The 14,946-nt window shown below is 31.0% G+C and overlaps 1 protein-coding gene across 2 annotated transcripts in view; it reads right to left on the bottom strand.

Annotated features, from left to right (window-relative positions):
• LOC145256060 (serine/threonine-protein kinase STK11-like) overlaps window positions 1-14,946 on the bottom strand; it is a 96,281-nt gene that overhangs the window by 22,710 nt on the left and 58,625 nt on the right. The gene's annotated exons all lie outside the window — the stretch shown is intronic.

Below are 14,946 nucleotides of genomic sequence, written 5' to 3'. Positions count from 1 at the left end.
TTTTAGGTAATTAAAGATTCCTGCAATATTAAACATCAAATGTTAAATTGAAAAGAAAAAGGATCTGCTAAGAAAAGTTTTCACACAAAACAGTCTCAGACTAATTTCTCTATCTTGGTTGTCTTTATATTTTGGATGTTTTGTCTTCCAGACTGTATAGCTCTAGAACTCTTAATAAATGCTTGAATTCAAAATTCCATGACAGTTTCAGAGTTTGATACAAGTGATCTGAAAAAGGCTGGAAAACAAGATGACTGAAACATGGCGATGATAATTAGGATAAGGAAAGCAGTCGAAAAATCCATATAAAAAAGTGTATGTGTGTCTAGCACACGTTATGATATTAGAAGAGAGAAAAACAAATAAGTATTAGCATTAGTTTTTTTTGTTTTTCTTTTAAGATTAGTTTCGTTCCAATGATTGCAAGTAGTGAATAGAAATTAAATTGCAAAGCGATTTTATTTAAGCAAAAAGAAAGAAAACTTAATAAAAACAATAATCACATTTTCTATTTGACATTGATTTAGTTTTATAGATAATCGGTAATAATTGAGAACAAAATCATATGCTAGTGGTAAATATTGTTTAATTAGGTAACAATAGTTTTAGTTATTTTTAAATATAACAGTTTCACCTGTCCCTCTTTATTCTGATAAATCATGGTCGACCATTAAGAAAAAAGGATGGAGAAAAGAAATTTCTATTGGTCAACTTTTTACTTTTTTTTAAACATTGTCTAAAGTGATTGGTTTGGTTTTATGGTATATCAACCATCAATGCCAAATAAAGTTGTCAAATGTAATTTTATAGGTAGAATAATTATTTTATATTTCTAGAATACATTGTTTTCAGAATATATTACTTTCAAAAAACATTACTCTCAGAGAAAATTTTACAGTCAAGTGGGATCATGATTCTTAAAAAAAAAAACATTACTCCCAGAAATTTTACAGAGAGAGGAGGGGCATTACTCTCAGAAAACACTACTCCTTGTTAGTGGTAGCCTTTTTTGTTCTTAACACGAATGACCATCAGCTACCACTTTCTAGTATCTATTCGGAAAGAAAATAAGGAGAAATAGGGTTTTGATTTTTAGAAGATCAAGTAATATGGTTGGGGATGAATTTACAGGTTCTAGGGTATGACGTGACTAACTGATTGATTGGATCGGGCCTTTCCAATCCTCTGTTTAGCCAAAGTAAGGACCAAAATAGAGTGTGGCAAATCATGTAACCATTTATGCAACCAGGGCACAGACTGTTCAGCTACTAGGACCCCATCCTAAGGTATCACAGGTTAACACTCATGACCTATAAATAGCCCAAAGAAAGAGAGGGTTATTCCTCTGTATGGGATTGCAGTCAGTAAATTTGTAGCCACGCTGATAGTGTGGAATGAAAGCAATATATCAGAAGTGACTGCATACTTGATGTTAGCCATGATGTTTACACATTATCAAACTGAAAATATTTTGTTTATCAATACAAAAAGAATGGCAGTTTGAGTAATGCAATTAAAAGTGGACAACAGAACAGTATATTGCAATTAATCAATATGATTCAGTGATGATTGGAAATGCTGTGTAAGACTGTGCATGTTGGTAATTGTGTGTGTGTGTGTGTGTGTGTGTGTGTGTGTGTGTGTGTGTGTGTGTGTGTGTGTGTGTGTGTTGTGCCAATCAATAATGGTGGCCGAGTTAAGATGAATTTTTTAACGTGTCTATTAAGCTGAGGTAAGTATTTAAACAGATTTCTAAGGCTATTTTATATTAGCTAATGTCTGAAGCAATATGGTAAACATCAAGGTTGATCTCCATAAAAAAAAAGATTACGTTTGATTCTCACTCTAAACACTTTATATAAGGTCAAAATATTTTATCAAGACAAAGATTGACCAATATGGTCCATTTGAACCATGATATATACTAAAAATAGGCTAATAGTTGCAACTAATATAACTGCAATACAGTAGAGAAAAAAAGACAGTCACTGGCCTGCCTTCTGCCAACCAAAGAAAAGTACTTCCACCAGTATGGAGTTCGCTGCTTCCCAAACTGAAGTTTGTTAGTTCAAGAGGTGCCACTATACTGTAAACCTAAATAGGCTGTTGTCTCATAAATGATCTCCACCAGCCTTTCATAGATTTTATATTTAATAATGTAGAAAGTAAATTAGGTTTTCCCCTCACCAGGCAAGCACAATGAAAATGATGGGTTAGTTTAATCGACCACAAAATAGGTAATACTGGATTACAGGTTACCAGCAGTAAGTAGAGCCAGACCAGACATGTTGAAATATTTACACTTTTAATTAAATTAGCATTGGCTAGAGAGAAAAGAGATAGTTTTATCTACCTATCTACTTGCAATTAAAATATAGATTAAGCAGGTAAGCTAACCAAACTTGCATTAATTAAAAGAAATCCCCCAAATGCAAGTAATTAGTAGAGCTATGACAACAGCATATTCTTTTCATTATCTTGACTCTCGAGTATATATTCGACACAGACAATCAACCGAGAACCACATCACTCTCCATAAAAACATAAGATATCAATGGACATATACCCGAGAATCAAAACAAGGAAAAGAATATGCTGTTGCCATAGCCCTAGTAATTAGTTACTTACTCTGCAATCTAAACAGGTTCTTCCTTGAGTATTTATAAACAATCAGAAAGCAAAGTCAACTAACAATTGCAAAGGATTCAGGTTTTACATGTCTTACATGGTTTAATAGTGAGTTATTTTAATCTCTCCTGGTTTTGAAAATATGAAATAAGCTGAAATTTATATGAAAGCAAGGTAGTAATGTAATAATAATATATATGTGCATATGTGTGTTTGTTTTAATATGTATAATTATTACTTTGCATCAAATACAAAGGGAAGTAATCAATATATAACATTAAGTATGTATGTTTATTTATACAGGATTCATTTCTAAACTAATTAAATTATCATTATGACTCTTAAAGCATAGCTAAGTGATTGTAATGTGTGTTTAATTAGTTTAATTTTATACTTTATACAAAAGGAGCAAAAAAGGAGTTGGAAGTCCTTCATGGAAATTCAGATATTTCCAATCTTTGAAAAATTTTTATAATAATAAATATTCTCCAAATTTCAGTTTCTTTCATATATATTTTATAGGCATTTTAGAGAGTATAATGCAGCCACAACCTTCCATTTGAAAATTGAAATATATCAGATTTGTATTGAATTTGATCCATAGTCATTAGACATCAATTAAGCAAGATATCCCTGAATTTTAATTTAAGATCCTATACGCTTTTGCCTTAAATTTTCTAGAATCTAAAACAAATAATGGATTTTCATTAAAAAATGAAATAAGGATTTTAGATATAACGTTTTGTGTCATTAAATTTCCATTTTAATTTTCATAAGGAGACATAAAAGTAGTGGAAAACTGTTCTGTTCAAGTAATTAATTTTACCTGTTCTGGAACAAGGATTCCTCTAATCTCTTTCTCTCTATATATATATATATAGAGAGAGAGGTGATATTGTCTGTCTGAGTAAACTTGATATATAGGAGATTTAGATCTGTGGAACAAATTTTTATTTGGTTTTTAGTCAGTAAAAATAGTTGTTAAAGAGCAAAAATTGAAAAACTTGGAATTTAGAGGGTGTAAGTTGACTTAAAGTGCTCTTGTACACATGTGCAAATATACACTAAGTTAAAGTCTTAAATTTTAATGTTTTATTATCAACCTGACGATAGCACAAATAGTAACGACTAAGGCTAGAGTACTAAATATTTTGGTTTCAATTCTAGCTGATCGCACCCAAGTCATTTGGGTTTTTTTTAACTTGAAATTACGACTATATATTGGGTACAATATAATAATCGATAGAAAATTGTTTTTTTAACAATAAATATGAAATCGGCATAAATTAAAATATCATATTTAAGCATATTTTATGACCAGACAATGCTGGGTCGCCTGCTAGAGCAGTATAAATTGACTGATTAAAATATTAGAACTGTTTGTAATTTAAAGAACTGGTTTTTCCAAATGAATTTAATTATAAAAGTTGTAAGTTGGGAACCAAAATTTGTAGAGGAAACCAGAGTATGGTTTTATAAAACATATATTTTGTAAATATAATACATTCTATATTTAAATGTGTATAATTTGCAGTGGCAAAATATGTTTATATTGCTATCTATATCTATCCATTTGCCGAGTGACAAAGAATCAGTAGTAGCTAATTTGAGGTATTAGTATTATTTTTCAAACAACATTTTTTTTTTTTCAAAATGACTTTAATTATAAGTTTTAGATTATGAAGCAATGAAAAACAAATATGCTGTCCATTTTTATGACATACTATTATATAATAACACTGGTGTTTGTTCAGAGATATACTCCTTTCACATTGTGGTCTGCAGTCCTGATCATGCTGCCTCAGAATTGTGTGAATGAACATGTATGATTCTCACATTTTTGGAGTTCTGTATTGACTAACTACCGTAATCTTCCTAAGTTTTATGCATTCCCTAATTAGCTTAGTAACCTCTGTCTATTTCTAACACTTTTATGACCATGAAAAAAAGAAATATATGTGTGTGTTCATATACACACAAACAAATACTTACCATCTTATAGAATGTATAATCTAATATATAAAAGGCTATATGTCTGTCTGCCTATATTTTCAAACTAATTCCTCTGAAACTAAAAGTGGCAGAGCAGCATTAGGGGCCTCAAATGATTGGATTTTTTATGGACCATTCTTTTATGGGTCTTTAGCTGGTTAAAATAGTTTTTAAGGAGTCAAAAATGGGTCAAAATTGAAAAAATCGTTAGACATTTTGTACATTCATCTTAGTTTATTTTTAATCGGTACATGTGCATGTCAAGTTGGTACAATGGTAACATCACCAGCTTTGAATGCTACAGTTTCAGTTTCGATTCTTGCTGATAGCACCCAAATACTTTTTTTTTTACTTTTGAAATCATAATATATACGAAATCTGGATAAATAAAAATATATTTAAGCATATTTTACGCCCGCCCGATTATTTAATGCCAAATCCAGTGATTTTAAAGAAAAGTTTTTTAATAGAATATATTTGTTTTGTTTTTTTCAAGTCGGTTTCTATTTAACGCATAGTTGGGATCCTAACAGATAGTACTACTTTAAGTCAGAGTGGACCTGGGAGCAATGGCAATTAAAGAGTGGCTCCACACTCCCCAAAGCCTGCAAGCTGGGGCCTCACCATCGGATATAGTTTAAGGTCATATCCAGGACCTACTACTTGTGAGAATATTTCTTAAGACCTTCAAAAATTTCAAGAACCAGAATCCTGCTTGTAAGTTTATTCTTTTCTCATTATTTCTGAATTCATCCAGTTTATTCTTAAAATATTGTACACTCATGCTAGTCTTAACTTGATTAGGTAATTTGTTCGAAAAATATATTACTCTGTTAAAAAGAAAAAAATCTAATGTATAGAAAATTTAGGTTTTGAAATTTTTCTTGAGAAATTAAAAATTATACAACTGTGATACAAAAATGTTTTGCTGGTGCTAAAAATAATGTTAACCGACATTATTTTTTTTTTAAATTAGGAAAATATAATCTGTAATATAAAAAGTGCTGGTTTAACGAAATGAAATTAGCATGTTATTTTTTAATGGATTAAATTCAAAGTTACATGCGTGATAATTCATAACTTATGCTGTATCTGGAAAACATGATTTAGATTTAAAAGTAGATGGCCAAATCACTAAGTGTTTTAGTGGATCAATAATTTTGGAAAGACACTGAACCAGATAAAGTTGAAATTGCAAAAACAAAATGTTTTGAAATTGAATACATTTCTGAAGAAATAACAAAAATAAATAAATAAATTAAAAACAGGTAGCTTTCCTACATCAAATAAACAGGATATCTATCAAAATTAAAAGTGCATACTAGAACCCTGAATCAACCAACCCTCTATATTGTGATTTAACTGAATGTCCTCCCTACAAATGTGGATCAGAGGCTTTAATTGACTGAACAATTGTAAAATATAAGAAAATTATAAAACTGTTAATTATGCGTGTGATCTCCCCTCTATACTTTCTCTGGCATCAAGGAGGCTTCCCGCCAGAAGTCATAAGGTCATCATTATTGTTTACACCACAGTTTGTAGAGGAGCATGAATAAAATATTCTCTCTGTATCCATTATTGAAGTCTACATTCTTTTTGTCACATACTAACAGTCTTTATTTTTGTAGGAGGGTGCTTAGTCTTGCCCGGTCGTAAACTAGGCTTAAATACATTTTAATTCATACAGATTTCATATTCATTAGTACACAGCCATTTTTCTATTAAATATTATATTGTACCTAATATATAGTATGGATTTCAAAATTTTTATTTTTTAAAATTACTTGGGTGCCATCAGCTAGAGTCGAAATAAAACATTTAGCGGTCCAGCTATGGTCCCTACTGCTTGAGCTATCGCATGATAAATAAAAAAAAGATTTAAAATTAAACCAGTTCAAACTATCTTTAGAATTTTCACATGCGCACAAGTAATAGAAATATGCTGGCAAGTTAAAATGAATAGTTTGCATTTCAATATACTGACATTTCTGTATGGGTTATTCATGCATCCAAACAAAGATTTTACACATTATAAACTGTCATTACTGTATGATTACTATTTCCTGCTAATTTCATGTAACCAGTAGTTTAAGAGTTTATCAGTCAAATATTTACACATATATATATACATCTGTTGTATTTATATAGATTAACAAAAATAATCTGTGATTAGTTTATCAATTAGAAGTGAAAATTCTTTCTAAAAGAAATTTTTTTTTGATTTAAAATAAATCTTTTTTTATTTAAAAAATAAGAGAATTAAGTATTCAAGTCAGAGAGAAATCGATGATCGATGAAAGACAAGAATCTAAAATGGACTAAGAAACTAATCTCTCCAAATTAACCTTTCCTCCACTATAAACACAAAAACACTCTAAAGTTTCTCAAACTAGAAATAGTACCGATCAGATTTCTCAACTTGTCTTTTCTAGCCAAACAAGACCAACATAACTTTTTATACACATTGTTTCACAATTGTGTTTCATAAATACTTATTGTTAACAAAGAAATTATTTGTTTGGAGGTTGTCAACAAAACAGATCTATTACACAAGGAGTTGACCAAAACTCCCAAAGTTCTGTGGAACATTCTTAACATAACATTGAAACAGAATTATTAATAGAGCAACCACACTTCTGGTTGGGATCAAAGCATAGTATCTGTCGGCCTTTGGTCAGGAAAGAAGAGATCCTTCTTGAGTGGAGCATTTTCATTTTTTGTCCAATCTAGAGTGCTTTTTGGCAGAGCTGGATATCCTACACATAAAACAAAAACAACCTTGTGTTTAACTTTGCTCTCATGAGGGGGCAAGTAAATAGGGACAGAGAAACTAGTCAAAATTCATGTAATAATCACAGCAGAAGACCACACCCTCTACAGAAACTCAATTAAATTCCCCCTTATTTTTCTCTTTAGTAAAGTAATTAAACCCAAGGATTTTAACCTATTCTTGTAACTGAGTTCATTTGTTATTTGTTTTATATTTTATATGCATGTCAAATATAATGCGTAAATACGCTGAAAATAGAAAGCCTAGGAGAAAATAAATAAAACTAGTTATGCATATGAAGAGAAGGATGGGGTGTATGTCTGGAAGAAAGTCTTGCCATTTTTATTTTTTTATTTTTCCTTTCTTTCAAAGTTGCAAGTGTAAACGTGACTGCCTACCACAAATGGTTGACCTTTGTTACAAACAGCATCTCTTGTTACAAACATCCTTCTTCATTGAGGTGAGTTACACATTCACTCAAAAATTGACAGCACAAAGTTGCTTTACTAATCACCACCACCACCACTACCCCCCATCTACCCCAAGCCTAAGGATTTCATTCATTCACTTCCAGACCTTTTTAGATTAGCCGTGTTTTAAATCAGAGCCAATTTATCCCACCACTCCTATAAGCACATACAATTTAGTACATAGAGCTGTTTATTCAATTACGAACCAAGAGAACCTTTAATGTCAATGTTATATATATCAAACATGCTCCAACAACAATGTAAGTAAGAAATTTACAAACCACATGAAAGGAGATATCTGGCTTTTGAAACCGTTGGAAAGATTCCATTTACTATGTGACCAGGTATTCCTCAAACAAACAATATTACAATGTAAAGAATTGCTCTCCAAAAAGAAAAACAAAAGTGATTCAGTACAAATTTGTGTTTTTCGGTCAGAGAAAAAAAAAAACATGGATTTTCATATTCAATTAGATAATTATTTATTGGCTTTTCTTTTATATTTTTACATTTATCAGAGTAATTAGCTTAGTTTTAATTATTTTACTAGCAGGACTTGTGGAAATTCCACAGAATGAGAAATATATTTAATCAACAAATGTTTTGATAAAGCTGATATTTCTCTGGATAGCATAAAAAGTTTTTTTGTGACAAAAAAAACAATACCACACAGCAAATATGAGTTTGTTAACATTTCTATGAAAATAGTGTCCATTGTATTTTAAATATAAAACTAATCCAAATGAGATGATATGATAATAATAATAATATGATAAAAGATAATATAATAAACCACTCAAATGATATAACTAATAATTTTGTCTTATATAATTATATAGTTATAAACAAACTTACAAAATGCGATTCTTTTTTACATTCGATTCATCAGAGAAAATTAGCCATGTACATAACTTTAAATATTTTGGCTGATCAAAATCGATTATTTCATGTTGACTCTTGTGATGAGGGTCACACTATTCAGCAAATTGAAAAATGTTGATATGGAGTTCATCGAATTCCCTTATAAACAATTTTTGTTGCAAAGAGAATGACAATATTAGTAAAAAAAAAAAAAATATATCAGAAAAAGAAAAATTCAAATTTTTAATTAAATTTTACAACAGATTTTGGAAAAGTTTTAATATTCAATGTTTGAAATATTTCTGCCTTATTAACTTTGTTCATACTAACATTTGTTTGAATTTAATTTTTAACTTATTGTTCATTATTCAGTTAAACTAATTTATTATTCGTATTTCAGTTATACTAATTTATCATTTGTTTTTCAGTTTTGATTTTTAAAATATTGTTTTTTTTTTATTTAAAAAATATTTATCGTTCATTTTTATTTATTTCTATTGAATAAACTTCAGTTACATACAAATCAAATCGTATTCCTTTTCTTTTTAAACTTTTTAACAACTTTTCTCCCTTTCAATTCGTTTTTTATTATTAATATTTTATTATTAATATTGGATGAGTTTCAGTACAAAGTATCATGTTTATCTTTTTTAATCCAATTTTGAAGTTTTCTAACGCTTTCTGTAAAAAATGTCTGCTCATTATCAACAGTCTGTGTTCCACTTATCTTGCTTGCTAGGACCTATGGCGATGACGTCATTTTTCAGCTGACAGGCCATCTATGATGATGGTCAGGATTTTACTCCCTGATTTTTAAAACTATCATCTATGAATGCTATGATCCTCCTACTATTCATTGCTTCCATATCCGTCACAATTCTTCAGCTCAGTCTTCAAGTATTTATGGAACACTGAGCTACAGCTAAGATTTCTGAATAATCTAGTACAAATTATCATGATGCAAGTTACTCTCTTCCAATATTGCAGTGGCTTCTAAGCATCCATGGTCTCCATCTCTCAAACTAACCAATAGTAAACAAAAACAACTATTAGTCATATCATTTGGTATGAATACAGTCCCTGCACTATCATAAACCCAGACCAATTCTGATCTGATGAGAGATGTTCCACTTTAAGATTGCATTTTTTTTTTATTAGAAGGCCATACCATAAAAAAATTATTTGACTTTTCATGACATTATCAGCATATCAAGTCTGGTTGAAATTAAGTCAATAATTTTAGACCAAATGTTAAATAGGCACTTCATGTTATTTATTAGAAAATTAAAACATAAACGCACAAATTTTAATTAATATAGTACACTTCCTATACAGCTTTTAAAGACATCTTCATTATATCTATCAATGTATGCAACCAAATCTAGTTAAATTTTTTATATAAAAGATTTATATATTAATGTGTTTATTAGTGTCTGATTTGTATATAAAAACACATCAATACACACACTATAGGAACAACATCCTCACAACAAGATAAATGCATGTTTCATGACTTTTTATTTCCAAACATTTTATACTAAATTCTATTTTATTTTGTACTAGCTTGGGTGCCCGGCGTTGCCCGGGTGTTTGGAGGTGTGCGTTGAGCAAAAAAAATAAAAAATAAAAAAAAAGAAGAGGTAGTGTAGGCAGGCTTGAACCCGTACCACAAAGGAGGAAAAGAACGTTGGAAAAAAAATGATGTCTTTGCTGTTGCATCCATCACCAAACCAGAAGTGGCGAAGGTTTAAATTAAGGCTAGTCAATCGAAAAGAGGGGATGACTTGAAAATATTGGCGAAAAAAGTGACCCATCCTTGTAAAAAAGTGCCCAGTTGAGGGTGAAGGAATTAATGTGTTTTACCAATATTTGTTGTCCAAAGGATCGAGCTTCAAAACGATACTGATCTTGTGAAAATCCGTCACCTCTGTTGAAATTTTTAGGCAGACACACATACAGCTAAACAGACAGGTGTGATTTATATCTATATATATAAAAGCGAAAATGTATGTATGTATGTATGTGTGTGTATGTATGCATGTATGTATGTTTGTGTGTGTATGTATGTTTGTGTGTGTGTGTATGTTTGTGTGTGTGTGTGTATGTTTGTGTGTGTGTGTGTGTATGTTTGTGTGTGTGTGTGTGTATGTTTGTGTGTGTGTGTGTTTGTTTGTGTGTGTGTCTGCTAAAAACTTTTGACAGACAGAACAAAAATTACCCAAATTTGGTCTCATATGAAAGCCCCATCCTTCGCCCGACAAATATCGAAAAATTGGCCAAAAACGTTAATTTTTTCACCCTGAAATCAACACTTTTCTACAGGGGGGGGGGGTCAGCAAAAACCGTCCTCTCATCACGAGATCAGTTCTACGCATGCGTCAGACGACGTCATAATCTGATTTAGTTTAAATATTTGAAGAACTGACACAATTTCATGTACGTCGTGCTAGCTCAGTTAGAGCGTTGGGTCATTATCTAAAGGTTTTGGGTTCGAATCGTGGTGTGAGATTTCTTTTCTTTTTTTTTCGATTTTTTAAATTTTAATATTTAAGCGGGTTATTTAAGCCATTTTTCACGTAACGTTCGTTTTTTTTTTTTTTTTTTTTTTTTTACTTCGCTTATTCTTAGGTTTTCATTAACACCCCCGACCGACCACACACACCCAAAAAAACCCAGGTACCCACCGATTTTTTAAATTTTAATATTGAAACAGGCTTATTTAAGCCATTTTTCACGTATTTTTTTTTTTTTTTGGGGGGGGGGGTATTTTTCAGATTTTTTAAAGCAGTTCGTTTTTCTGTTTTCTTTTTCGATTTTTACATTTAACATCGTTCGTTTGCCTTACGTTAGTTTTTTTTTGTGCTTTTTTTCGATATTTTGATTCCCCCCCCCCCGCTTTATTTTTCAGATAAGTTTTAACGTTCGTTTTTCTGTTTTTACTTTGCTTATTCTTATGTTTTGATTAACACCCCCACCCCTCCCCACCCCCGCCCCAGCACACACACCTCAAAACATCTCGCAAAAACTTTCGACAGTGGCAACAAATTTTCGCCAGATCGGTATTATTTTCAAGCTCGAATCTTCCGACAACAAATATCGAAAAATTCACCGTCAACTGGGCAGTTTTGTACAGGGAGGGTAGCAAAAAAAAATCATCCCTTTATTTTCCTTTTCTACTGCTACTATGACGATGATGTCATGTTTGACCTAGAAAACTTTAACTTGCAGTTTTTTAAACATTTCATTTTGTCAGTTCTCACTTGTTTGTGTCTTTGGCGTCGGTGTAACCTGTCAGACTTTTTTTTCTGCCTTAGCCTCGAGGCTTCGGGTTCGAGCCTACCTCCCTGCCAAAACCTTTTTTTCTTTTACACCTCCAAACACCCGGGTAATGTTTTTTTTTATTTAAACAGGGTTATTACTTCGCTTATTCTTTAGTTTACCCCCACACTTAAACACACACACTTCCAAACATGCGGTTGTAATCTTAAGATTGCGGGTTCGATCCGAGAGGGTTATTTATGCAATTTTCTTCTGCTTTTCGCAGTCTTTTTTTTTTTTTTGCTTTATATTTTTTTTTTTGTTTTGGTTTTTCCGATTTTTTTTTGACAAGTTTAGCATCGTTTTGTTTTTATAATATTTACACAGGGTTATTACTTACCCCTCACCCTACACACACACACCTACAAACTCCCGGGAAACGCTGGGCACCCCTGCTAGTTATAGATAAGAGAAACTCAATATCTAATACTAAGAGTAAATTTACAAAAAAATAATTAAAAACACATGTCTGAAATAGGCATTTATATTACCCTTATTTACCATCTACAAGACTAATAATGATTGCGTGAATAAAATTCTCTTCAAAAGTGTTGTCACTCTTCATTGAAAACCCTGATTCTCAATTTCTGCTACGTGTTTTATAACCAAAGAGAAATATGAGAAAAAAAAAATCTAAAAATTAATTTTCAGAGTTTTCCCATAACATTTTTGGAGTCAAAACCCAAACTTATTTAAGATGTTCTATTATCATGAACTCATCTTCAGATGAGTACTTCAACTAGTTCAAATTATTATTTTATGCAAAAAAAAAAAAAAAAAAAAAAAAAAGTTAAATTTTCAACAAATTGCCTAACACAAATCATGTATAAAGCTAAGGAACTTAAATATAAAATGAATGACTTTAAATTTTAAAAAAAAAAACAAAAAAAAACATAACTTTATAATTACCTAAACACAGAAACTATACATGTATTTCTAAGTTTTGAAAAAATAAACTGAAAATAATCAAAAATTGTCCTCAAAATTATTTATAAAAAAAATAAAAATGATTAATGAATAAGTAATTGATTAAAACAGATAATTCCATTTTTGTATTTTATTTATGCTTTTATAAATTTAGTAATTTTGTTAATATTTCAACTTATTTGTCTACAGTTCAATTAGGTGGTACCTAACTATTACATTTGTATTTGAAGAATCGTGGGGAAATTGTGGTTAATATTGGTGTTATTAAAAAATTATTAATTAATCCCAAATAAAATAAAAATAAAATCAGTGATTATAATTAAGTGAGATTGAAATTAAACAGAGTAGAAATTCTGTTCACTAAACTTAAAATTAAGTCAAAAGGAAAACAACAATTTAGCTTAAAACAAAAACTCTAAAGAAATATAAAAAAATGATTTCTCATTTTTGTCTTCCAAAAGGTGATAGATTGTTGTACACATCCATACTACAATTACAAAACCAGTCTTAAAACCTGGATAACAGCTCAACCATCACACATTTCAATATAAGCAATTCGCTTCGCTTATTTTCTTTCTTTTAATAAAGTCTTGTGAAAAACAATGGACTTTTTTTTTTATCACAAACAGATACAGAAATTTCCAACACCTGTTCCATCTGAGAGAGAGAAAAAGAGAGAGAAAAATAGAAAAAGAGAGAGAGAAATTAATTAAAATTACGTATGTGCAAAATGAATGCCAACACTCAAAATGTATAAACATTTTGGTGCCTCGACTTAAAAATTCACCAAAAATCAGGAAATAACCAATTCTAATGAAATTTTCAGTATTTATCAAATAATGATCACCGAATATAATTAATCCATTATTTAAATCTTAGTGGAAATGTACTATTTCGGTTAAACAAAAAATACCTTTATTAAAGTTATGGTTTTCAGTAGTAAAAAAAAAAAATGCATGAATTTATTTTTGCTTTTTAATGAAAATAAAGCATTATAAATAATAAAAATTAATTTTTTACAGGAAAATTATGAAAACAGCCCCTAAACGCTGTATTAATGAATTTGATATAGCAATTCTCTCTCCTCTGATCTTGAGCACGTAATACAATGGGGTAAGGAGTGGCTGGTTACTTTTAATGCATCTAAAACCAAGCTTCTCTCTTTACATCATCAACATTCTGATCCACATCTGGCATCAATTGAAATGAATGGCTCTTGTCTTCAGGAGGCCTCAAGTTTTGACAAGCTTCTTGGCTTGACCATTACTCCTGATCTTAAATGGAACACGTACATCAAATCTGTTGCCAAGGCCGCTGGAAAAATGGTGGGATCTTTCTATCGATACGGTAGATATCTTACTGCTGATGCTATTCTCTATCTATATAAGAGCCAGGTACGTCCAAGGATGGAATACTGTTGCCACATCTGGGCAGGAGCTGCTAGAAAGGACTTGGCCTGCCTTGATAGAGTTCAAAATAGACTTCGTAGCCTCGTAGGAGATGTCCTTTTCTCTTCCTTGCAACCTCTATCTCACAGAAGAGATGTTGCGAGTTTGTCTCTGATGTATCGTTATTTTCATGGAAAGTGTTCGACTGAGCTTCAATCTATGGTCCCCCCTCGCCAAACTTTCACAAGAAACACTCGTCTAGCTGTAAACACTATCAATAATTCCCCCCACTCTTTATCTGTGCCTAAACCTAAACGTAGATTCCATGAACAAAGCTTCTTTCTTAGAACTGCACGCCTGTGGAATTGTCTTCCGTTTTCCTGCTTTCCGGCTGACTACAATATGGTTGTCTTCAAGTCTAACGTAAATAAGTTCTTGATGAGCCGTTCCATATAAGTTATCAAATTTACCAAATTTTCATTACTAATGATTACTATATTGTCCAATTTCTACTGTACACTCTTTAACTCTTATCCTTGAGTGGCCTCTTGGCCTTGATAATGTGGTGATGCCTATGTAAAAAAAAAAA

The sequence above is a fragment of the Euprymna scolopes genome, chromosome 3 (assembly GCF_053919585.1).
Source record: "Euprymna scolopes isolate OS-2025 chromosome 3, ASM5391958v1, whole genome shotgun sequence".
Classification (NCBI taxonomy): domain Eukaryota; kingdom Metazoa; phylum Mollusca; class Cephalopoda; order Sepiida; family Sepiolidae; genus Euprymna; species Euprymna scolopes.
Note: the sequence above shows the minus strand (reverse complement) of the source record. Positions and strands in the feature narration are given on the sequence as shown.